The sequence below is a fragment of the Epinephelus moara genome, chromosome 6, assembly GCF_006386435.1.
Source record: "Epinephelus moara isolate mb chromosome 6, YSFRI_EMoa_1.0, whole genome shotgun sequence".
Lineage (NCBI taxonomy): Eukaryota > Metazoa > Chordata > Actinopteri > Perciformes > Serranidae > Epinephelus > Epinephelus moara.
In genome coordinates, this window is record NC_065511.1 from 37,963,514 (window position 1) to 37,988,164 (window position 24,651).

At 41.9% G+C, this 24,651-nt stretch overlaps 1 pseudogene; it reads left to right on the forward strand.

Moving 5' to 3' along the window:
• Positions 1-17,929, forward strand: part of LOC126391962 (retinoic acid receptor beta-like) — a 28,983-nt pseudogene extending 11,054 nt beyond the window's left edge.
• The last annotated feature ends 6,722 nt before the right edge of the window (positions 17,930-24,651 follow it).

Consider the following 24,651-nt stretch of genomic DNA (forward strand, 5'->3'; position numbering starts at 1 on the left):
TCCCCTGCCTACTTCAGTGATGATGGTACCTGTAATAAATGTAATATATTTGCTGAGATGGAGGCGAGACTCAGTGACTAGAGGAGCTGGTAGAAGAGCTCCATAGCTGTAAGTTACTCCAGTAGCCGGTGGCAGCCGACTCGGCTAGTGCTAACACCGGGAGCTAACGCTAACGTTCCTCCTCTTCTCTTTGAGTGAGAGTGATGTTTTAGCCTAACGGGCAGCTGGCTCGCAGGCTGCCCACTAGGCTAAAACTACAGGTTAAAGTGGGAAGAAGCAGCGGGTTTATCGTGCAGCTGAGTGAAGCTGGGTGAAGTGGAGGCTGCGGAGGAAACACCGGGATGGGTTAATGTCCGGAGCTTGAGCAGCCCTGAAGTGATGTTTTAGCCTAGTGGGCAGCTGGCTCACTAAAACATCGCTCTCACTCACGGAGAAGAGGAGGAACGTTAGCGTTAGCTCCCGGTGTTAGCACTAGCCGAGTCGGCTGCCACCGGCTACTGGAGTAACTNAGCTGCACGATAAACCCGCTGCTTCTTCCCACATTAACCTGAAGAACAAACCAGGGCTCGGTGCTCTGGTTGGATCCAAACAGATTCACATGAACGTACATGAACGCGCAGCCGGACCGGCTTGTAAACAATGGGCTGGAGATCAGCACAGAGAGAGGGTGTGTGACGTCATGCTATACTCCAGATGAAATTACACCTCTAGTTCTTCACATAGCAATTTTTTAATTCCTTCAATCTAGAAATGATGAATTTCGCTTATTGCTCCTTTAAATATTAGAGCAGCAGTGAGTTTGCTTGTGAACATCAGTCAAACTAAGGCAGCAGATGATACTGTTTTTTAGTAAAAGTGGAACTCCATCAAATTAAATGTGATTGTAAGCAGGAAAAGTGCTGGTTTAGGCAGAAATCTGGAAAAGGGAACAAAAAAGTCGTCCGGTCCATGTCTGTCCTAAGCCCCTCCCACCAGACAACCATTGGCATATGCACCTGCTTCCTACAGTAACCCAGTGTTTCCTATACACTGATTTATCTTATCTTATTTCACTGTAGAGTTGTGTGCTGCGCAGTCAGTCAGCCCTTTCTTGCCCCACTCTCACTCTGTGTATCAGACCACAAATGAGACAAGAATTAGCTAACGTTAGACACCCCACGGTCCCTCCACCTTCCTCCTCACTGAGGTGGACTGTGTCCCCAGGAGGAGAGTGGGCTGCAGCACCCGAAACGGACCTTTGATCGGCAGCTACACAGCTTAAATTCAGCAGCAGCAGAAAGTTTGCTGATGCAGCTGGATTTGCGTTGCTGTAAATGCTGACTGGGGTTTGTCTCTGGAGCACTCTCCTCGTGACAAGGTGGTCTGTAGCGGCAGGAAGTGGGACTGAGTTTCGAGGCTCTAGCTAATGTAATCAACATAAATATCACTAAAATTACTCATGGATACGTTTTGTTTCGTTTATTGCCAGACTCTCCTTTTGGGTTGCTTTGCAGTATAGGCAGTAGGGGTATGTCATATCATCTCGTTCACGATAATACCGGCATATTTTTTTATGTCATATGAAAAATTCATATTGTGATATTCATGATATTTCAGCTTGTTGCCATATTGACGTCATACTGTTACCCACGGCAACAACAAGCATGGCTGAAAGCAAAAATTATTACTGACTCTGCAGTGGTTCCAAAAAGAGGAGCAGCTTCAGTAGTGTGGAATAAACTGTGGCGTCCTGAATGTTTTATGAACAGCCCCGGACTTCTCAGACTCTTTTAGTGACTTACCGCTCAGAGGGAACTCATTCAGCGGCTCCTCTGGCAGCAGCACAGCGTCTCTTGTCTGTCCTTTGGTGTCGTGCCGCTTACAGCTCGACAAAAAACTCCATATAAGTGATTGTGTGATAGTTGTGGTATCATAACAGCCTGTCACAGGTTACAGTGTGATGATTAGAGGAGAAATGGCAGAGCATAAAGGTCAAAAAGTTGTTGCCAATGCTGGAATAGCAGTTTTCTCTACAGGATTTTCCGCCATTGAATCAGGCTTTCACTGAAGAGACGTGCACATGCATTTGCAGAACAGCCAATAGGAGCGCCCTCTGTCTGAACTGAGCTGTGATTGGCCAGATTCTCCCATCACAGCCTATATTTTTAAAAGTCTCAAAACAGAGCCAAGAGGGGGTGCTGGAGTCTAGTTTTCTCTTGGACCACTTGTATTACCATGAGCTCAGAGTTAATTATGGGAAAATAAAACTTCCTACCCCAGCTTTAATAATACAGTTACAGGAATACTCTGACGATTTGGGAGGTATGCCCTTTCGCTATCATTTCCATATTGAGACAACATGATCGATATCTTTTTTGTGTCTGTACATCCAGTGGCTGGGTCTCAGCGGTTAGCATTGCGGCTTAGTTTAGTGAATACAATTGAAGTCTATAGGGGGTCAGTAGCCTACAGTAAAAGTGAACAAATAAACGTTACAGAAACCCTGAAGCTGGCATTTCTACACGTGCATTTAAAACAAACATGTTTAAACATTAATTCAAAAAACGAGTCCTTTTTAGTCGTTTTAGAAGAAGTTTGATACACGGAACTATAGTGTGTTTACGTCCTGCGCGGAGGGATACACCAGTGAGCAACAGCTGCAGCTGGCTCTGGGACAGGTACGCCAGGTCACTTGGTAAAAGCAAACAAAGAGACAACACGGACGATCATAAAGCGATATTACTCATCTAGGAACATGAAAAAATGTTTCTATCACGCCAGGATTAGTGATTGCTGCAAAGTTTTCACTCCTTGTGATGCACTCTCTGTGGCGGTTTTCCTCCTGATGATGATGATATATCTCTAGCGTCCCCAACGATGGTAGCACCGAATCCCATTCTGTGCAGCAAAATGGTTCCACCTCTGTAGGCATAGGTTGGCAAGCCACGCAGCTACACCACCAATCCTCCCCTGACCTCCGTATCCCCTCGGCCCCTTGCTGTTCCACTGCCTCGGAGGATTCAGCCTCTCTTCTCGCCCACTCAGCATCCAACACCTGGAGTTCCTCATCTGTGTACTCCGGCTCAAACAGGTATGGCTCTGGATCTGTGTCCTCTACAAGAAACTCTTCAAAATCGCGTTCAAAGTCGTCCATTGCAGCTACTGTAGTCCGGAGATATCGCTAGGCTAAATAAACAACTGAGCTTTGTTCACAGGCTACATCTGTGCCTGTGCCTGCTCACCAGTGTATCCCTCCACGGATCACAGCGCAGGGCGTAAACACACTATAGTTCCGTGTATCAAACTTTTTCTAAAATAACTAAAAAGGACTCTCGTTTTTCGAATTAATGTTTAAACATGTTTATTTTAAATGCACGTGCAGAAATACCAGCTTCAGGGTTTGTTCACTTTTACGAGTAGGCTACTGACCCCATATAGACTTCAATTGTATTCACTAAGCTAAGCCGCAATGCTAACTGCTAAGACCCAGCCACTGGATGTACAGACACAAAAAAGATATCGATCATGTTGTCTCAATATGAAAATGATAGAGAAGGGCATAACTCCCAAATCGTCGGGGTATTCTTTTAACATTGAGTTTAACATTTTTTGTATGATTAGTGTTAATATGCAAAGCACCATAGTGTATTGTTCGCTAGACTGTGATTGTGGCAGCGACCTTTGACCTTCCCCCGAACTTCTGAAACCAAACTCTGACCTGTCAAAAGAGATATCTAAAGATAATGAGAAATAGCATCTAGTGGGAATCAGTGCTGCTCACATTTGCAAGCTATGCTAGCTAGCTTCCATTTTTCAAGTGGAAAACAAAGCAGGATGAGTCCTCCCAGATGTCTAATGTTCATTAAGGGACAGACGGCTCCAATCACTAATGGGTTTTTTGAAGGGGGATATTGACAGCGCGTCTCCTAGCAACACACAGATGTCAGTCAATGGGAAATGCCCACTAAGAGGATTTACTCTGTAAACGTCCTGCTTAAAAAAAGATATTCCACAGAAACCTCACTGTGGACAGTTTTAAGGAGGCTGCTTTGTAGATTTGCTGTTAAAAGTGTGAAATTATTCAGTGTAAGTGAGTTTCTGGAAAGACGTGCTGCTGTTGAGCTGTTAAAATATGACATTTTGCCTTGAGCCTGTCACCCTGACTCTATATTTGGGTGGCAGCAGAGCCCTTACAACCTCATTAAATCAAACCTAAACTATCTGCATGTTCAGATGGTAAAGGGAGAATGTATTCTTCTTATGAGCTGAGTAAAATAAACTTATATAAAACTGATTTTTATCGAGAAGTTTGCAGTAAACTGAAGCTCCAGAAACAAAGTCACCGACCTAGATAAGAGAATGTGTGTTATGTGGACAGCGATAGGGTAGCAGTGAAGGATCCTCCCATCCACATGTTCTCATTGTTGCTGCTCCACACTCAGACACACACATTACATAAATACATCACATGTAGCAGACAGATGGATGCTATGTAACCGCTCGCTGGGCCGCTTCAGTCAGTCGGTGTGTAATATGATCTCACTCGGAGTGTTTACACAATAATGGCTGAATGTAGGGCATCCAGAGAGGAGGAGGGGAAGGAGGGGGAGGAGGGGGAGGAGGAGGAGGAGGAGGAGGGGAGGCTAGAGTAAGGCAGAGACGGAGGTGTTGCATAATCCTGAGCTCTGACATGTGTGTAGCTGCCTGAGCCAAGTCAGTGGGACGCACTGAAACGTGTTGACACCGTTACCGAAGTGATTATGAAACACTAACCTGGTTAGGGTGCGTTAGCCGGCTTCACGTGCTCCCTGAGAAACAGTTCATCCACACATCCTCACTGCCAACTTGTTTCACTGGAAAATATTTTCTACTAACGAAAGAGTTCCTCTGAGAACAGCTCACCGTCCTTTTTATAGGCGTTAACAACCACAACTGAAATTCCATTCACCTGCTCTGCATGACATGGCCAAAAATATGTGGAAACCCCTGTTCACATAGTTTTGGTCTGGTCTCCCTGGCTGCTAAGGTGTGTACTGTGACACAGTTTTCTCTTTAGGCTGCAGATTTAATTTGGGGCAACATTTAGCAGTATGAAGCTCTTAAAGGGACAGTTCACCCAAAATCAAAATGAATCTTTTCCTCTTCTGTGGTGTTATTTATCAGTCTGGATAGTTTTGGTGTGAGATGCAGTTTTGGAGATATTGGGCGTACAGATGTCTGCCTCACCTCCAGTATAAAGGAACAAAGCGTCACAAAATACATTTGAAAAACGTATATTATTATTATTATTATTTATGATTTAATTCACTTATTTTCTTTCTTCTGAACTACACCCACCAACTGTATCACCGCGCACCGTGCTTGTGACATCATAAGATGTAACCATTAATGTCTCCTCGGTTAAGCTGTAACGTCAATTAGAAGAGAGGAAGAGAGGAAATTCAGTTTTTTCACACTGTTGTCATACACACACAGGCCCAAAATACACACACATGCACAAACAGGATCTATACACATGCAGTAAATGGAGGGCTGCCTTGGACAGGTCTCGGAGCAGTTGGGGGTTTGGTGCCTTACTCAAGGGCACCAGTGCTCAGGAGGCGATCTGGCACCTCTCCAGCTACCAGTCCACGCTCCATAATTGGTCCGGACGGGGACTTGAGCCAGCAACCCTCTAGTTCCCAACCCAAGTCCCTATGGACTGAGCCCTAATTAGCTTAGTTGGGCTGGATGAGCTAGCAGTAGATGCATTCTGCCTTCTGTGTGTTGCAACATATCCTCACCCAACAGTTTTATGATATCTATTGACATGCAAAATGGCATACTTAATGTAAAGTTACAGAGGTTAGATTTGGTCAAGTAAAGTTACTTTGCTTAGGTTTAGGAAAAAGAAATATGGTGAAAACATACCTTAAAATGACTCAAAGTTTACTTGGTTTTACACAATCCAGAACACTGTGTTTTGGGATGTAAGTCCTGTGTTTTGTGACCCATCTACCACCCCAACCTGTCTCCTTAAAGCCTAGCTCACATTACACGATTTTCACCACGATTTTGACGTCGCAGAGGATCTCGAGAGCCACCTTGGGTCGGAGGTGAGTCGGCAGATAGTCTGCCACGACGAGTCCATCCGATATCCGTCGCTACTTTTGGGCTTGTTTCCATAGCCCTGGTTGCTTGTTTCTCTCCCAGGATCTGGCAACACTGACAAGCCGGCAAGCAACAACAACAATGGCGGCGTCCACAGGATCACAGGGAGTGCATTGTGTTTGGACCCAGGCCCTGGAGGCAGATCTGATTCAACACTGGGAAGAATATCCATGCCTTTACGATGTGTCGTCTCCAAGTTAAAAAATGTAGTTTGGTGACGTCACCGCGTTATCTGGGGCTCTGTCGGCGAGGGCTCGGTGGAGAAATCTTGTGGTGTGCACACACAGGTCGTAACCTGGGGAGACTCCCGATGACAGAAACCCACGTCGCCAGGTATGAACACTCAAAAGATTATGATAGTCTCCGCGACGCAAAATCAGGGTGAAAATCGTGTAATATGAACTAGCCTTAAAGGAAATGGCCACTTAAGAATGAAAATACAGACAGTACTTACTGACCCTCATGCCGAGAAGAAGTCCAGTGTAGTTTTTTAATCCACAAAACTCGTTCGGGGTATCGGAGGGTAACAGCTAGGGCAGGCTAACTGACCACGGTGAGAAATGATGCTATAAAAGTGGAGTAAATCACGTCTTTTCAAGTCAATTTTGCATGCCACGGTTTCAGGGCACTTATGACGGACGAGCCGTTTTGACGTTTTTGAAATGCATTAGTGGAGTTTTATTACATTTTAAAAATGTGGGTTCCATGCACTTCAAGTGTAGCTGTTATTCCGGCTAGCTGTTATCCTCCGATACCCCGAACGAGTTTTGTGGATTAAAAAACTACACTGGACTTCTTGTCGGCATGAGGGTCAGTAAGTACTGTCTGTATTTTCATTCTAAAGTGGCCATTTCCTTTAAGGCTCACTGATACTCCCTTTACGTACTAAAATAAATCCATCAGTTTGAAACGTTGTAAACGTCACTGCCCTCACACTTCCAAGTGTCATTTATGTTGGTATAGATACAGCCAATAGATGGCACTAGAGGGCGGAGTCAAACGTTTCACACAACATACAAGGCGACGGTGGAGGCGATTGTAATAATGTACCTTTTATTGGAGGCAGTGTTTTAGACGGCGGTGGTCTGTGAGGCTGTTGGAACACATCGCAGCTTGTGGACAGAGAATGTTTTCACTATATTACTGATTTGTTCCAAATTGCCATTTTTTGAATGTGTTCATCTTCTCCAGTGGTTGTCTCTTGCTTAAACTACGCTCCACTACCCCCAAGATCTTCAGTGGTGCTGCTCTATTTTGTCCGTACCTGAAAGGTTTCAGAAAATGTGCACAAATACGGACAAAATTAACACAAAGTTCGGATGGAAGGCTCTGTCCGTCTCCATCTCCATCTACATATCTAACATTGAGCTTAAATGAGCCCTTACAGGAAGCACTTCCTGGGTGGGTAATACACAAATTACTGGCTCATGATTACGTGGGATATGTACGAATTTTGTCACATTCATTTTTATAGGTATGCATGAGAACAGCCTGCATGGCGTGTATTTCAGCAGAAAAAAATAGTTCCTACATGAAATTGCTCACAACAAGGTCTGTGGTTTATCTTGAGTATCTGGGTCATGGTTTCTGGAAAGAGACATTGCTGTGGAGTTTTTCAAATGTGTTTTTTGGCGCTTTGAGCACCACAAGATGAGTGCTGTCTAGTTCCATTATATTGGAGAGAAGGCAGACATCTCTATGGCCGTAATCTCCAACACTTATAAACAGCACTACAGGTAAGAGGAAAATAGGTATTTTTGATTTGGGGGTGAACTGTCCCTTTAAATATGACTCATGGTTTTAAAAGTTGAACTCACATTTGAAGTCTTCCCACTTTTTATGAAAGGAAATATAAACTGTGATGATAATGTAGCTGTAGCGGCTGAAACCATTTTCCGGACATTTCTTAAGGAACAAAGATCCAAGCCTCTGGGTGTGTGCTGCTTCATTTGGCTGGTTGGTGGTTGATTGACATCTGAGAGCTGCTGTTGCTAGGAGACGAACTGTTAATTTCCGTGGTGCATCACTGACTGTAAAACGTTGGTACAAGACGTTCCCCCTTTTTAAAAAAGCTTAGAGTTATTTATGTACCGTTTGCTATTTAAGTAATCAGTCCTTTAAACATTTGGCCACTGGAAATGTCACTTGTCAAAACAAGAACAAGAACATAATGTGTACACACAGTTTATGTACGGTATATACACACACACACTGGACACACAGTTGAGTTGCTTCTACAGATCTTGTCATTGTTGCAGAGGATTTTTGTGCAGCTCCCTGTTTGCTATCACTTCCAATAATGTCTGTCTGTTCTGAATTGTGTGGACAAAAAAGTATCTTGTCATGGAAGGGCTCGTGACCTAAATTAAAAAAAGAACAGAATTCACGATTTTAAATCCACTACCATCATATTAACTGTTTGAATCCCTTTTACTTAATTCCTAAACATGCTCTAACCTTGGTCCTCCTTTTCCTCAGCAGTGAGAAACGACAGAAACACCAGGAAGGGGAAGAAGGAGGCCGTGACGATGACCATCATGGAGACGTACGAGCTGACGGCAGAGCTCGGCCTGATAGTGGAGAAGATCTGCATGGCTCACAGAGAGACCTTCCCCTCTCTGTGCCAGCTGGGAAAATACACCACAGTGAGTCACCGCATGCGAAAAATATTCCTCTACGGAGAGAAAATAATCTGCAGAGAGGAGAAGATCAAAGCCGTCCTCTCTGTCCACTGCTTCATTTGATTTAGATATGGAATATTTGAGGAATAGCATTAAATTCAAACAGATATTTATGTCGTGGCTGCTAATAGAAGATAAAACGCTAACAGGAAATATATATGGAAGTGGTTAAAGTGTCCCAAAACTTGCCACATGTCTTATGTATTAAACATTCCTGTGCAAGGTGAGTTATTAATCTACAAAAGCAGACTTTTCCACAAACTGGCACTGTGGAAGCAAAACAAGTTTTGAGCTGCAGAGCTTTTTCTCATGAGTCTGAAGCCTGAGGGAAAATGTAGGAATGTTGACTGTGATCCGTAACAAGAAGAGATTTAAGATATCCGGGGGCAGTGGCATTTAAAGCACCACACATAATTATTATTTACTGTTTGAAATCATAAATCTGTAAACATTGACATTCAACAGAGAGAGAACAGCCAGGATGATAAATCAGTTTATGTGGGATAATGTCATCATTTAATATTAGTATTTTTTGTTGTTATTCAAATTGGAAACAGTATATGTACTCAGCAGATCTATATTCAAATATGAGCAAGCTGACATACTGTAGAGATTATCTGGAGGAAATTAGTAAAGAAGGGTATTCAAGAACATTTTGTCCTGTGAGTCTGTAATTTCCGAATAATTCCCACAAGGTTTCCAGAACAGAATAGTGTAATTTGGTAGGAACTGTGGGGAAAATTAAGACTAACTGTTTTTATTTTAGTTAGGATTTAATCAGTTGAGATTTTAAGCAGTTGATTTCCAGAGGAATTTCATTGAAACATAGACACCATAGACTGTATCAGGGTGCTTTCACACCTGCCCTGTTTGGTTCGGTTCAATTGAACTCAAGTTCGTTTGCCCCCTCAGTGCGGTTCGTTTGGGCAGGTGTGAACACAGAAATCACACTCAGGTGTGCACCAAAACAACCGGACCGAGACCTTCTTGAAGAGGTGGTTACTCTTTAAGAAGGTTCCAAAGGAACTCTGGTGCGGTTCGTTTGTGGTGAGAACGTGCTCCGACCTGGATGTGAAGCAACTGCTGTCACATGACACATTGTTTGGGTTAAACATGAGCATGTTACAGTCCTGGAGGATTATTAATGTGCACCTCCTCCTGTACTGCCTTAATATGCACATTCAGCACATCCAGTGCATCAAAACATTGTTTTCTAGTTGGAGCCGCGCCTCGTTTTCAAACTGTATGGTTTGACTAAAATGAACAATGACAGCAATATAGTCCACGATGAGCAGCGCTAAAATCAACCTGCGTAGTTGTCCCTCCATTGTGACATTAGAAAGTGTCACATTTATCTTGCAAGTGTACTCTTCTTCAACGTTTGCTTTACTTCCTGGATTTTTCCCACATGGAAATTCTGACCAATCAAGAGCAGCTTTCTCACACAAGGCATTTGATCTGGTCCTCTTGTAAATGCTGCCGTGAGAACATGAACCAACTCTAGGCAATTATACAGTAGTCCCTGATTCGGACCAAAGGAGACAACTCTAGGTCTGACAGCACCATTAAATAATGGACATATCCACTCTGACATCCCCCACTGGTTTGTGGGCTCCTGCTCGACATTTTGGCTGGCTATTTTGGTTTGGAGCTGTGGAGGAGCGACAGGTGGATCTGACTCACACCTTAGCGACACCTCACAGACAGCCTGTCACTTATAGAGGCCGTGCCTTTAATTATTCATAACTTCAAGCCTTAATAAAATGTAAATAGGTGAGTTATATAAAAATTCAGCCCCTGTTTAGTTGTCATGAACGGGAAAATTAACTCTAGAGACCAAAATCATTTTTATACCAGGCTGTTTATTTCTGCTGTGAAGTCAGGCATATTAACATAGGGGCTCTATAGGGATTAACTGGCTTCTGCAGTCAGCCTCAAGTGACCATTTGAGGAACTGCAGCTTTTGGTTCTTCAGCACTGGCTTCAATGTTTCGGCCCTGTAGGTCACTGTTTGAGATGAACTACAAATGTGCAAATGAAACACTGTGGAGGGTATTTACTAGGATTTGCAGTCAATTTTTAGTTGCTAGTTTCTCCATATTTACTAAACCTAAACCTAAATCTGTAAACCCAGGGGAAACACCATTCCTGCTTAGAAGGAAAGAATCTGGGAGGAGGGAATGGAAATCTTCACCAAAACTGTAGCAACTGAGGTGGTGGGCACCGATGTAAATTCATACAAACAAGGGCGGGAGAAACATGTTCTTGTCAACAGTAAACACGTGTGAAGAACATGCACGGAAATGTTCGTGCAAACTGCAGCACACAAACATGAGTAACTTCCTTCATAACAAAACTAAAAACTCCCTGGTGTTACACAAGACAGTAATCTTACTGGTATAATGGATCTGGGTGTGTCCTTTCCATAACAGCATGAATGGTTTTCACATAATTTTGAAGTCATCAGAGGTGAGTAACGCCTAGAGGTATGAGTGAAATCAGGAAGTACAGAAGGAACAATGTATGTTGTTTGCTTTTTTAAAGGCGTCCTGGTTTTAGATTAATCAGAACTCTTAAAGACCGGAAGTCTTAACGTGACTAAATTAAATCCCTCAAAAAGGATATCTTAGATACTTTGTGTAGAGGTCAGTTTGTTCTGTTCTATTGATGCTACATTTTGATTTTTAAAGTTTCTTATTTTAATCAGTTTAGAGGTCACAGTGGAGACATTTGTGCATTTTGACGCCATCAGCCGGCTTCAGTCGAGCTCAGACGTCAAGGTCACACCGCTGCAACTTCTAAAACGGTTTCGTCTCATCGTGAATCTTTTGGTCTGAACTGGGCTTGAAAGTGAGCAAAAAAATTATAAATTAAAAAAGCACCTTGTAGCCGACTGGTTTTTGATTCAGCTCTGAAAGTTACAATGTCGCCTTGGAAATTATATTATATTTACTGATGAGGAAGGTGTGCTGTCACGCCGATATCATCGTGTTTTAAATGTCTAGTTGGCCAATTAGGTTGCCTGGTCAGATCCACCTGTTGTATAATTGATAGAAAACCTTATTCTGATGCTGATTTTGATTCTGATCCTCCGTCCAGAACTCCAGCTCAGACCACAGGATCCAGCTGGACCTCGGGCTGTGGGACAAGTTCAGCGAGCTCGCCACCAAGTGCATCATCAAGGTGGTGGAGTTCGCCAAGCGAGTGCCTGGTTTCACCGGCCTGACCATCGCCGACCAGATCACTCTGCTCAAAACTGCCTGCCTGGACATCCTGGTACGTCTCTGTGTGTCCTAAGATTACTGTAGCACAAATGTTGTGATGAAAGAGTCAGCTTTACATTTATTCATTTTACCTGAACCCACATAAGATTCTCTAAACTCTGCACACACACATACGCAGCTCCTACTGTGATTCACACCTTGTGTGGATCGTGACTGGTGCCGTCGGCCCACATTCATGCCAAAGACAAACTGACAGGCCGGCTGGCAGACAGACAGCAGCCCTCGGGCAGAGTGTGACGCTTGTTTTATCCCCCTTCATCCTCCCTCTGCTTCCTCTGTCGCTCACTGCCAAGCCTGTCTGTCAGCGTCACCATCAGGGCCGGATCACTGACTGTGACGCTCTCTGATAGCACCAGGGGAGTGCCGTGTGTCCTCAGAAGCTCCGTTGAGTTTTCACACGTTTTTTTCCCAGATGTGGTGCTGTGTGACTTTTGTTTGCCAGGTTCTCCTTGTTTGGTCTTCATATTTGTCACTCTCTCCCCGACACTGTGCACCAGGGTGAACTTAGAATATGTTACAGTGCAGTAAAAACACAAAGGTCCAGTGGGCCGTGCATGCTGTCCTAACTTGTGTTTATAATTCTTAATCAGCAGAGCACAACATTAATGAAAGTGTGACTGAGCCAGAGTTAACATGGATGTTTAAATGGCTCTGCATGACATATGAAAAGTCTCAAATATGATCTCAAGTTTAAAGTGTAGCCTGCTGTAGTCTTCAGATGTTAACTTGCCCATATCGTACATGAACTAGGTGAAAAAGTTGCAGTTTCTCAGCGCTGTGCTGGGTTTAAACATTAAAGAAACAATCCCACACAACCCCAAAGCTCACTGTCTTGCTTTGCTTTGACCCGTACGCTGTATGTGCGCTGCAGGTGTAGCCAGTAGAAAGTTACACTCCATGGCACGTAGTGAACAGTCCGGATCCAGTGACGTCTTCAGTGTGGCCAAAATAAAAGATAAGTTGACAAGCTAGCTTACAATGATTGATGTTTATCAGTTGATGCAAAGAGGCATGACAGTGCGCCTGCACAAGCTCGGAGGATGACGTACGACCTGCAGCTGCTACTGAAGTCCTTGTTTTTTAAATTTTGGGCATAAAATTAAGTCTAAAATTACCTAAAAAAAAATCATCCAACAGTGTGGCTAATCACCATTGTCAGGAAATAACTCTTAGGTCAGTAGAGCTATCTAACTAAGGGGATTTAATTTACCTTCAGTTCTGGCAAGTGCACAAATACAAACATGACACCCAGCTTGAAATGATTTTCAAAGCCGTCCTGCAGCTGCTCCTGTCCCATATGACAACACTACGTGCCACAGTTTCATGATGCATCATGACCTGATTATCTTTTATGTATCTTCCTCTTCCTCATTCTGTTCTTCTTAAATCCAGATCCTGAGGATTTGCACTCGTTACACTCCTGACAAGGACACTATGACTTTCTCTGACGGGTTGACCCTGACTCGCACTCAGATCCACAATGCAGGATTTGGACCGCTGACAGATCAGGTCTTCACATTTGCCGGCCAGCTGCTCCCGCTGCAGATGGACGACACAGAGAGCGGCCTGCTCAGCGCCATCTGTCTCGTCTCTGGAGGTGCTGAAGCTCAGAAAAAATTACAAACTTTTACATGTAAGGTATTAACTATTCCTTTAACATGCTAAACATTCACCTGTGTTTCCTGTCTGTCTGAACAGACCGACAGGACCTGGAGGAGCCGTCTAAGGTGGAGGTGCTGCAGGAGCCGCTGCTGGAGGCGCTGAAGATTTACTCCCGTAAACGGCGGCCCAGCATGCCCCTCATGTTCCCCAAAGCCCTCATGAAGATCACTGACCTGCGCAGCATCAGCGCCAAAGGTCAGAAAGCAACACCCTGCTAAAGTCCTTTGTTTATTTTAACCAAATAATTTCTGTAACTTTAAGATCTGTGATTGGAGGTAGTCGTCCTGCTGTCGCACATTATCTAATACATGTATATTTCCACAGGAGCTGAGCGGGTGGTGACCCTGAAGATGGAGATCCCGGGCTCCATGCCCCCTCTGATTGAGGAGATGCTGGAGGATCTGCAGAACCTGGAGAAACACTCAGAGGAGAGAAGAGCGGAGGCAAACACCAGCCAGCACACACACACACCGTCTCCTCACAGTACATGAACTCCTCTGACTTCTTAACTCTGAAGTCGCTCAAAGAACAGTGGCTCCCATCTTCTCTCCCAGAGAAAACGCTAACGACATAAACCACAGATGCAGTCCAGAGGGTTAATACTGTCTTACCTCAGTTTCACAGATCGGCTGGCAGAGACGCTGCTGTGTTGGAAGAAGAGATTCAGTTGTTACAGTAACGACTACGCTGATGAATGAAGAGCTAAACTCTGCTTCAAAGGGGGAGAAAGAAAATGGATTTGGTTATGTTTTAGTTTGTGTCACAGTTTCATTTTTTAACCCCTCCTGGCAGACACCTCATATCCACAGACACAGGTTTCTACTGTATTTATATTTGCATGAGATATCACATGGATTCATTTTTACCTCATTAAATAACAATGCTTTTAGCTCTAGCGTAGCAAATGTAGTAAACATGTGGACTTAAAGTGTCCTCTGCGATACATAGATTCCCATATGTGTAATATGAAAGCTCTGGGCTAATTGAAGATAACTGGAGAAACAAAGCAAATCTATCTGCTTCATAACCGGCGTTTACAAACTGACAACTGAGAAATTGCGCAGAACAGAAAAATGCTTAGCTTTGAAGAAAAGTGAACAAACCACAGCCAGTGAACCGAACCAAACAATTCAGATCAAATCAGCAAAGTGATTTGTGATCACCGCCACAAGTAGAGTCGCTCAGCGGTAGTTTTCTATAAAATTTGATCCACTGCTCTGTGGGATTGTTTGCAGAAAGCAGTGTCCATGCAGCCCCTTCTCATTCCCAGAACGTCAAATATTGCCACCTTGTCACGCCCCTCGCATGTCATCTCAACGCCAAAGGCACCTTGTTGCGTCTTTATGGGACACACCAGGTTTTCAACTAACTCCACTGTAAACCCATCTGTGGAAAAAGTTGACACTTAAAGAAAGTGACGTAGTTCAAAGAGCAAGAAAGTCCGTGTAGAGTGGGAAGGAGTGGAGGTGGATGGGTCAAACAAAACCGGACTTTAATCCAGGAGACCACAGTTTGTGTCCTGTGGGAATGTCATTTTAACGCAACATTACGTAACTTACGTACCTTCGCCCCATGTGAAACCAAAAGCCAGTGTTGTTTTTACATGTCGTTACACAATTTACATACACGAGTTGCTGACATCTGTAACGTGATATATTTACGTTACATTACATAAAAGACGTACTTATTTTAACCTTAAACATGATCTGTTATGTTGTCTGAATCTAACCTTGGCTGGTTCACGACATGTTACAGTGTGTTCTAGCTCTGAGTCACATGACGCCAAGGGTTGTGACAAAGTGCCTGTATTTGACGCCTGAGAATGAGAACAGGTTGGTATGTGCCATGCACACAGGTTTTTTTTTATTCCACCTATGCATGTTTTTTGAGAGCACTGTATAATGCATTAAATTCACACTTACACTGTAATGAAATGGCGGAGGGTAAATACTGAGCACTGTATAGTAAATTGGGAGTGATTTCGGACACAGCCTAGGAGCACTTTTTGCTTAGCAACCACACAGTGACTCCAGGAAGTCACAGCACCCAATCAAGAAATACTCCCCCGTAAAACCTCAAATTACTGTTTTAAGACTTCGTTTTGTACAGCTCAAACAAACAAGGAGCACATAAGACATTACATGTTTATCGGTGAGCTCTAGAGTTACTGATTGGTGGATTTTGTTGCCTTCAGACAGAACCATGCTAGCTGCTTCCCTCTGTTTCCAGTCTTTATGCTAAGCTAAGCTAACCGCTGCTGTCTCCAGCTCAGAGACATGAGGGTGGTATCCATCCACTCAGCCAACTCTCAGCAAGACTGCAAAGAAGAGTATTTCTAAAAATGTGTAACTATTCCTTTAAGAGGTTATTGCACAGTGGGTGTCGGAGTCAAACTTTTTAAAGGAACAGTGTGTGAGGTTTAGGGGGATTTAGTGGCATCAAGCAGTGAGATGTTGGTGAAGATTCTCAATCATCCAGGTCATGGTAGCTCTGAGTACTACAGTATATTGTAGGGCAGTTGAACTTGGTTGAGTTTCTTGATGATGTTTCACCTCTCATCCAAGAGTCTTGCTCAGTTCAGAACTGAAGAAGCTTCTTGGATGGGAGGTCAAACATCTTCAAGAACCTCAAGCAAGCCCAATTGCCTATAATATATTACTTACAACAAGCAGTGAAGATTGCAGATTGCAACCAAGTGTTTATTGTTCTGGACGTTTTTATCGTGAGCCGAATCATCTGCAGAGGTCTCTTCCTCTCCAGAACAAACAGACCAGGTGATTAAAACCAGTAGAAACACCTAATACAGCAGTTTCACTTTACAAATCAGTGTTTCGTCAATGCTGTTTGGCGTGTCGGAGACAGGCTGCACGCCCAGCACCTGCAAATGTGTGCTCATCTTTTTTCCTCTGATGACTTAAGATCCAGAAGTTCAGGAGGTTTTTATCATGAGCCGAATGATCTGCAGAGGTCTCTGTCTTCCCAACACAAACGGACCCGGTGATTTAAACCGGTAAAAACACTGAATAAAGCAGTTCCACGTTAAAAAAAAAAAAATCCACGTCCGATGCTGTCCTTGCGGAGGGCTGCTAACTACGGTACCCAACATGAAAATGCAAATAGCCCGATCTAAAGCCAGTGTTCGGTTTGTCTGTTCTGGGCTACTGCAGAAACATGGCGGTGCAAAATGGCGATCTCCGTAGACGAGGACCTGCTTCCTGTGTAGATATAAACGGCTCTTTCTAAGGTAACAAAAACACAACGATTCTTATTTCCAGGTGATCATACACTACAGAAAGCATACTTATTATATTACATTTCTGTCAATATCTCCCCCTAAATCCTACACACTGGACCTTTAATAAAAAAAAATAAATCCATATCAGGTGTATGTCATACATCATTCACAAGACTAATACTAAAACAGGTCTGACACCATTTCGCTGGAGATCTGCTTGATTATTTTGTAGTATTAAATATAAGGACACTGTAAGTAAGCTAATACACAACTTTATTCTTTCACACATATCCTAAATGCAGAGTTTTATTCCCAGATGACGTATATGTTGCATTTTACATATTGTTTCAGAGTTACAGAGTTTCAGAATTAACAGTAAAAAGATTTCTTTTATATATTTTACTTTGACAAGTTCTGTATAAAGGTATTTTCTACAAACATTTGTTTTTTCTTTAACACAATAAGCCAGTTTTTGAAATGCATCAGTGTTTGATATATCACAGATAGCTGTACATTGAGATTGCCTAAATAAAACACTGTGTACTGTAGAGATATTACTAATAAAGAAAAGAAACAGCAGGTCTAACGGGTGGGAAAACAAAAAGCTACATATATATAGTGACATTGTCTCATTGTTGGCAAAGCAAATGGGTATAAAATGTAAAATGAGAAACTTAAATGACATTTGTGCCTCAGTAAATGTACATTCCATGACGCAGAGGATGGTGTTTAAGTGTATAAAATATTTACTGGAAGCGGCAGAACAAGCAGCCTGTGTACTGTACCAACTCATGTGCCTACTCTCAATGTGCCAACATCTTGTGTTTTCTATGTGGTGAATTTTACATATTTTGCAAATTACCTGGAGCCGATCACATTTCATATGTTTATGTCGGTCTATTAAAGTCTTGTGTACCAGTTGTTATGTTGTTTGATGTTTCTGCTGCAGCTGCTGTTTTTTTTGTTTTTTTGTTGTTCTCTAAAGAACAAGGACAGCATGTACTGTACCGCAACGCAGCGGTACAGTAGCCTCTATCTTTTATGTTGTGGAGCAGCGAGGTTGTTTAAGGACAGCTCGCCTGCTCTCTAAAGCAAGGCTTGTACCGCCCCCTGTGGTCCCTGTAAGGAAACTGCACTGCAGCACAGCGCACAGTCAGAATTGCATCCACTGAGTGCATCTGTTCAGTGGTGAATGAGTGCCAGATTTATAGAATGAGAAGGCAGGTTTATTTATGAAGCACATTTCAGCAGCAAGAAAATTCAAAGTGCTCTACATGAAGCATGAAAAGCATCAAGACAAGGCGTAAAAGAAACACGTTAGAAAAGGACGTAAAGAATAGAAAATAAAAAATTTAAATATACTAACACAGGTGTAAAATAGAAGAGTAGAAGTTGGAGTGTAGTGTAAGAAATTAATTAATATTTGATTTAATGTGTCAGCAGCAAACAGAAGAGTCTTCAGCCTTGATTTAAAAGAGCTGAGAGCTGGGGCGCCCAGCAGCTCACCTCATGGAGCACATGTCCCATTTACGAGGGCTGTGTCCTTGCTGCAGTGGCCTCAGGTTAGATTCTGTCCTGTAGCCTTTTACTGCATGTCGTCCCCTCTTTTCCCCCTTTCACACTCAACCTGTCCTGTCTAATAAAAGCCACAAAGGAGTTCCAGATACATGGAGAATAAAAACTAAACGTTAAATGCACCTTCTCCATGTTTTGTCTTGACTCTGGGGACACAGAGCAGACCTGTCCCAGAAGACCTGACACCAAGAAGCTCTTGTTAATACTGCTAATACGGCTTTTCACATATTTTATAATGCACTTTGCTGAGATCTAAATAGTCACCAGTATGGACAAGTCGTTTCTGTCAGTAAACATTAAACTAGATGTGCAGTGTCTGCTCCCAAACAGTGGTGGAAGAAGTACTCAGATTATTTACTTAAGTAAAAGTAACAGTACCACATTGTAGAAATACTCTCTTACAAGTAAAAGTCCTGCATACACATTAGGAACAACATCAAACGTACAAAAGTAGAGGTATTAAAATAGACTTAAAGGAATACTTCACTGACAAAATGACCCGCTGTAAATGAGTCATGCCTTGTTACCTTCGTAATCAAGAAGGAAACTTTGTTTTTTTTGTATGCCTACATAGAAAATGGTGAACATATTTATCGTTTAACAACAGCAAAACTATATCAAAACATGTCTTATTTATCTAGTCATAATGCTCAGTACTTCCCAAACATATTTGTTTTGCTAAAAAAACAAACTTAGTTTTTGAGTTTGGCTCTGAAGAGAGCAAAGGTAAGTTTCCCTTTCAGTTCAGTTTCAAACAGTGATGTTTTAGTGAAAATGGATGTTTTGATATAGATTAGCTGTTTTAAATGTGGTCCCCAATCAATCAATAAATCAATATGTTTGCCATTTACAGAAGGCATGCAAGATAAACTAAGTTTTCTTCACAATTTCAAGGTAACACAGCATGACTCATTTACAGTTGGTCATTTTGTGGGTTAAGTATTCCTTCAAAGTACTAAACTTTAAAGTACTCATTACGCAGAATGGCCCATTTCAGAATAATATATGTATAATATGGGATTATAATTATTGATGCACTAATATGTGCATCACTTTAATGTTGCAGCTGGTAAAAGCTCATTTTAACTATTTTATATACCTCTGGATAGCTTGTGAATTCCCCTCAGAAATCAGTTCAGTATATATTTTCTGTCCTTTGATAATAAAATGCTGATTATATTTTGTATATTTAATTTGAACATGCACATTACATTGTTAAAGCTTCAGTCTGTATTTAGGGGGCATATTGGCAGAAATGTGATATATATATATATATATATATATATATATATATATATATATATATATATTCACCTGCAAATATGAATCATTGTGTTTTTGCTACCTTAAAATGAGCTGCTTATTACACTGGTGAAAACACCAAATAAAGGAGTTTCATGTAAAAAAAAATCAGTATTTTACAGATGTGGCTCGTCAAGGAGGGGCTGCTCACTACGGTGGCTGACACTAAATGCAAATGGCCCTATGTAGAGCCAGTGTTTTGGCAGTGCAACATGGCAGCATGGACAAGGACCCGCTCCCTAGTTAAAAGGCTAGAGATCGTCCAACCTCACTTGAGGCTTATGGGTCTTGTAGTCCGTGACATTCCGAAGGGCCACAGCAACTTTTTACCCCTTATTGGCACCACAGACTCTTATACATGTGCAGGAATGATAAACAAATAAGTTCTATGTTGGCTCAAGGGGAATAAACTGTCTTTCTTATGAATTTAGGTTTTCTAGAAGTGTTTTTATAAACAATACGCTCCTAAATGGACATTTCTCTCTGTGAGGATTAGTTTTCACTCCTAGTCACACATTCAGTACATTGTTTTACCCTTTTTTTTTTTTTAAAGCGCCTGGAAAAAAAAAACTCAGATAAACACGTGGAAAATGTTTATTTTCTGTGATATCGTTATCTACTTTCCATTCTGACTAAGTCAGGCTTCATGATATGGCCCCAGCTAATTATTTCAGTGTTGAAACTTAGATAACTCAATGACACTCAAGCACTTACAGTGGTTATGACTGTAGGGGAAAAAACCTCAGTGTTACCTTTCAAATAGGCCCGTGCATGTACATGTACTAAAATGGAACAAGAGCAGCTTTCAGTTTACTTTGGGTATGCCTTGGATAGGTGTTTTAGGTGAATTTTACAGGATGTGTGAGGGCCGTATTCACACAGTGTCCTAGTGCTAAGAGTTGCTCTTTGTGACGACATTCTAAGAAAATTCTCAGTATTGTGACGTTTTCTCAATTTCCCCTTAAGTTAAGACTAGGTCCTTGTAAAGATAGAAGTTATTCACAGAGCATCTAGACCTTAAAAGAGCTCCTAAGGTGAAAACTGTTAGGAGCAGGGAGGGGGACTTTCAAGAGTTTCTTAATCAGAGGAGAAAATGGTGGAAACACAAAGAGGTCGGAGAAAAATATTTTCAAAACGCTGGATGACAGTAACAAAATGAAATGCTACAAATTAGATTGTGCATGGGATAATATTTGTAGTCAACCTCATTAGGGATTAGCACGCATTTCCCACCCAGTGTAATGACGCTATAACGTCAGAATTTAAATGATCACAGCACTAAAGTTTGAAAAACTGGAAAAATGCAACAGTGCAGCAGTGATGACTTGAGTCTGTCTCAACCTTCCATCAGCAGAGTGATCACGCTAACAATCACAACACTTTCAGTCTTGTATTTTGATGCAGTTCATTTCATTTCCACTGGGTGTCCACACCTTGCAGGCTCACAAAAGGGCGTGTCCATGACAACCAATCACATCTATTAAGAGGGCATCATACTTAGCAACAGGGTCAACCACACCTCCTCAATAAGATAAAAATTCTGTCACTCCTAAGCTAGGACTCCTTACTTAACATTTTTAGGCTAGACTGAGAGTGTTCTCATGATGTTTGTGAATACAGCCCCAGGTCCATTTGTTTGGAGACGAAGAAACCTCTGTGGATAATTCATCTCTTGGTTAAAAACCACCTGAGCAATAAACACTAAAGAAATTCTACCCAGGAGAAGTTTCAGCAGGTTGCAATCTTCAATCCTCACCACTAGATGTCACTAAACCCTCTAAATGTTACACACTGAAATCCAGCACAGTGGAATAAAAGATTAAAGTAGCAGAAAAGTTGAGTAAAAGTACCCTAAAATTGGGCTTAAATACAACACCAAAGTAAATGTACTTAGTTACTTTCCACCACTGCTCCCAATAAGCAAAAATTACAGGACAAATGTGAACACATATGCAGCTTCTCAATGATAAATATGCCAAGAAATGAAATGAAATTATCACTACAGCCTCCTCAGGAATCTTTATTTTTGCCCAAATTCCCTTTCCATCCCTCATGCCAGCCACTTCATAAAGCCCCTGTATCTCTCTTCAGCTTAATTGTCATTCTCCACCTGTCCACCAGATGCCCTCTGACTTTGCTCCTCCACGTCACCTGACTCCCACCTCTTCCTGCTCACCTGTGTCTACTTCCTAATCACCCTGTCAGATACCAGCCCCCTTTTCTCCAGTCAGTTGTCATTTTGTTTTGTGTTCTAGTTTTCAGCCACCTGAGCCTGTAAACTTAAAGAACTATAAACCTGGATTCTCAGCTACTTTTTTGTTTAGCTACGCTGCCAGTTAAAGCACTTGTCTTTGCACTGAATAAATCATTGAACTGGACCTGGATTTTCTGCATTTGGACTCTTTGCCTGGTAAGTAAGTACATTTTTTCCATTCCATTTTTGCCTTCTACTTCTACTCCACTGAACCTAAGGTGGGAGTATTGTACTTTTCTACTCCACTACATTTATCTTCAGCTTTTAGCTGCAGTTACTTATTAGATTAAGATATTACATAAGAAACATACTATGTGCTTATAAAATACAATGCAGTGTTTAAAATAAACCAGTGGCTCCCAACCATTTTGGCTCGTATAACCTTACAAACTAATAAATTAAAATAATAAACTTTATTTATATAGCACCTTTCAAAACAGTTACAAAGTGTTGTACAATAAAACTGAACACATTTAAAACACAAGAAGAATAAAACAAATAACATGTCATAAGGAAGGCCAACACTAAAATCAAGATAACTAGTCCATACCCATTGAGTGCACAGTTGCCCACGTACAGTTTTACATGGTGTGTGTTATATACAGGTCATAGGAAATTGCAGATTAAATAGTCAACTGAACTTATTAAGAAGAGCAATGTATTCAGACAGAGTGTTTGTGAATTTGATAGTACGACTGCAGCTACAGCCATCTGTCACATTTTAGCCATTTTTCTGTTGTTATAACAAAAAAATAGATTTCTCCAGTCATCTTGAGGCGTCCTGTTCTACATATCTACCAAGTTTAGTAAAAATCCATATGGCGGTTAGGCCTAGATAAGAAATGAACTCTCTAGCACCCCCATTTTGTTTGATGGGGTCAATAATGGAGGGGTCCCCTCAGATTATGTGTGGTCATATGCCTACAAAGTTGCGTGGTGATGGGTGAAACCCTTGAGATGTTATACACCTTTATGTGATGAGCCACGCCCTCCGCAATATTCATTGCCTTATAGAAGCTCAGTTTTNNNNCTCTGTGCAAAGTTTCATGTCTCTACGACATACGGGGCATGAGATATGCCCATTCAAAGTTTGCAATTTCAATTGGTTGTTATAGCGCCCCCCTTTGGCCAATTGATGTAATATTGCTTCATTGGCATCCTCCCATGACCCTCTACCACTGTGCCAAATTTCACATGGATTGACCAAGTCAGTGAGGAGAAAAACATGGAACAGACACACAGACACACTCACAGACAGAGATTTCCTCAATATATTTAAGATAAGATAAATGGCCATTAAAATCAATAAGATAGCACTAAAATAGACAGACAGCTCAGATAAAGTCAGGATATGCTTTCCATTAGAAGTACGTTTTTAAGAGGGACTTAAACAAAGCCAGTGACTCAGACAGCCTGATATCCTCGGGCAGGTTGTTCCAGAGCAGCCTGGACCCTGGAACAAGCTGAAGTCTTCTGCCCGTGGATCTCAAACTACACAGAGGTTCATAAGGGACTAACAGGTCTGAAATGTAACCTGGAGCCATGAAGAGCCTTTAGAGTAGTCAATAATATTTTAAAGTCAATCCTAAAGCAAACAGGGAGCCAATGGAGAGAGGCTAACCCTAGTGTGACGTGGTCGTGCTTCTTGGTTTTGGTTAAAAGTCTTGTGGCTGAGTGTTGAACAATCTGAAGTCGTTGGAAGATTTTTTGATTAAGACAGATTGGAGAAAAGTCCAAAAAATGAAAACATACTTGTGTTTTGGAAGTCGTTTCTCTCCTGGTAATCATCACATGACCCCTCAGATTTATCTTGTGACCCTTTGGAGGGGCCCGACTCTGAGGTTGGGAACCACTGGAGGGACATTTTTGTGCAGGGTGAGTTATTTTTTGGCACTATACTGCAAGTGTATTTTGCTGTTAGTATTAAGATTATTTTTTTCCCCATTTTTTTATTTTAACAACAATAAACAAAGACATACACATACACCCATCTAGTATGTGTCCAGAGGTATTTATATGGATAATATATCCTGGATACTCTCCCTCACCTCCTCCATTTTCTGGGGTTATGTAGGTTCACATCAGCCAGTGATACTGCAGTGATGTAAGACGTGTGTTAACTGTTTGTGATTGTGCTTTAGTGCATGCCCTCTCCCAGTCCTCAGTTATGATGTTCATGCAGGTCCTCTCTCCATGCCTCGAGCTGCTTTAGATGATTCTGAGGACTCACCTACCAGAACATCATATATATTGGAGATTATGCCCCTCCTCAAGCAATTCTTCACCATCACCTTCTCTATTATTGACAAGGGGGGATAGATAGTGACTATTTCTCAATTGCAAGTATTCAAAGAAGTAAGTAAATGATGTGAATATTTTCCCCACTGCTCACTAAACCTGCACATGTTCTCCAGCTCACTCACTTTCCTCGCTGCTAACATGATGAATGATCACAAATGGACACTGTCTGCATTAAATAGACTTTATTTTAAATGATCTATTCCTTATACAGATTATACTGACAAATCC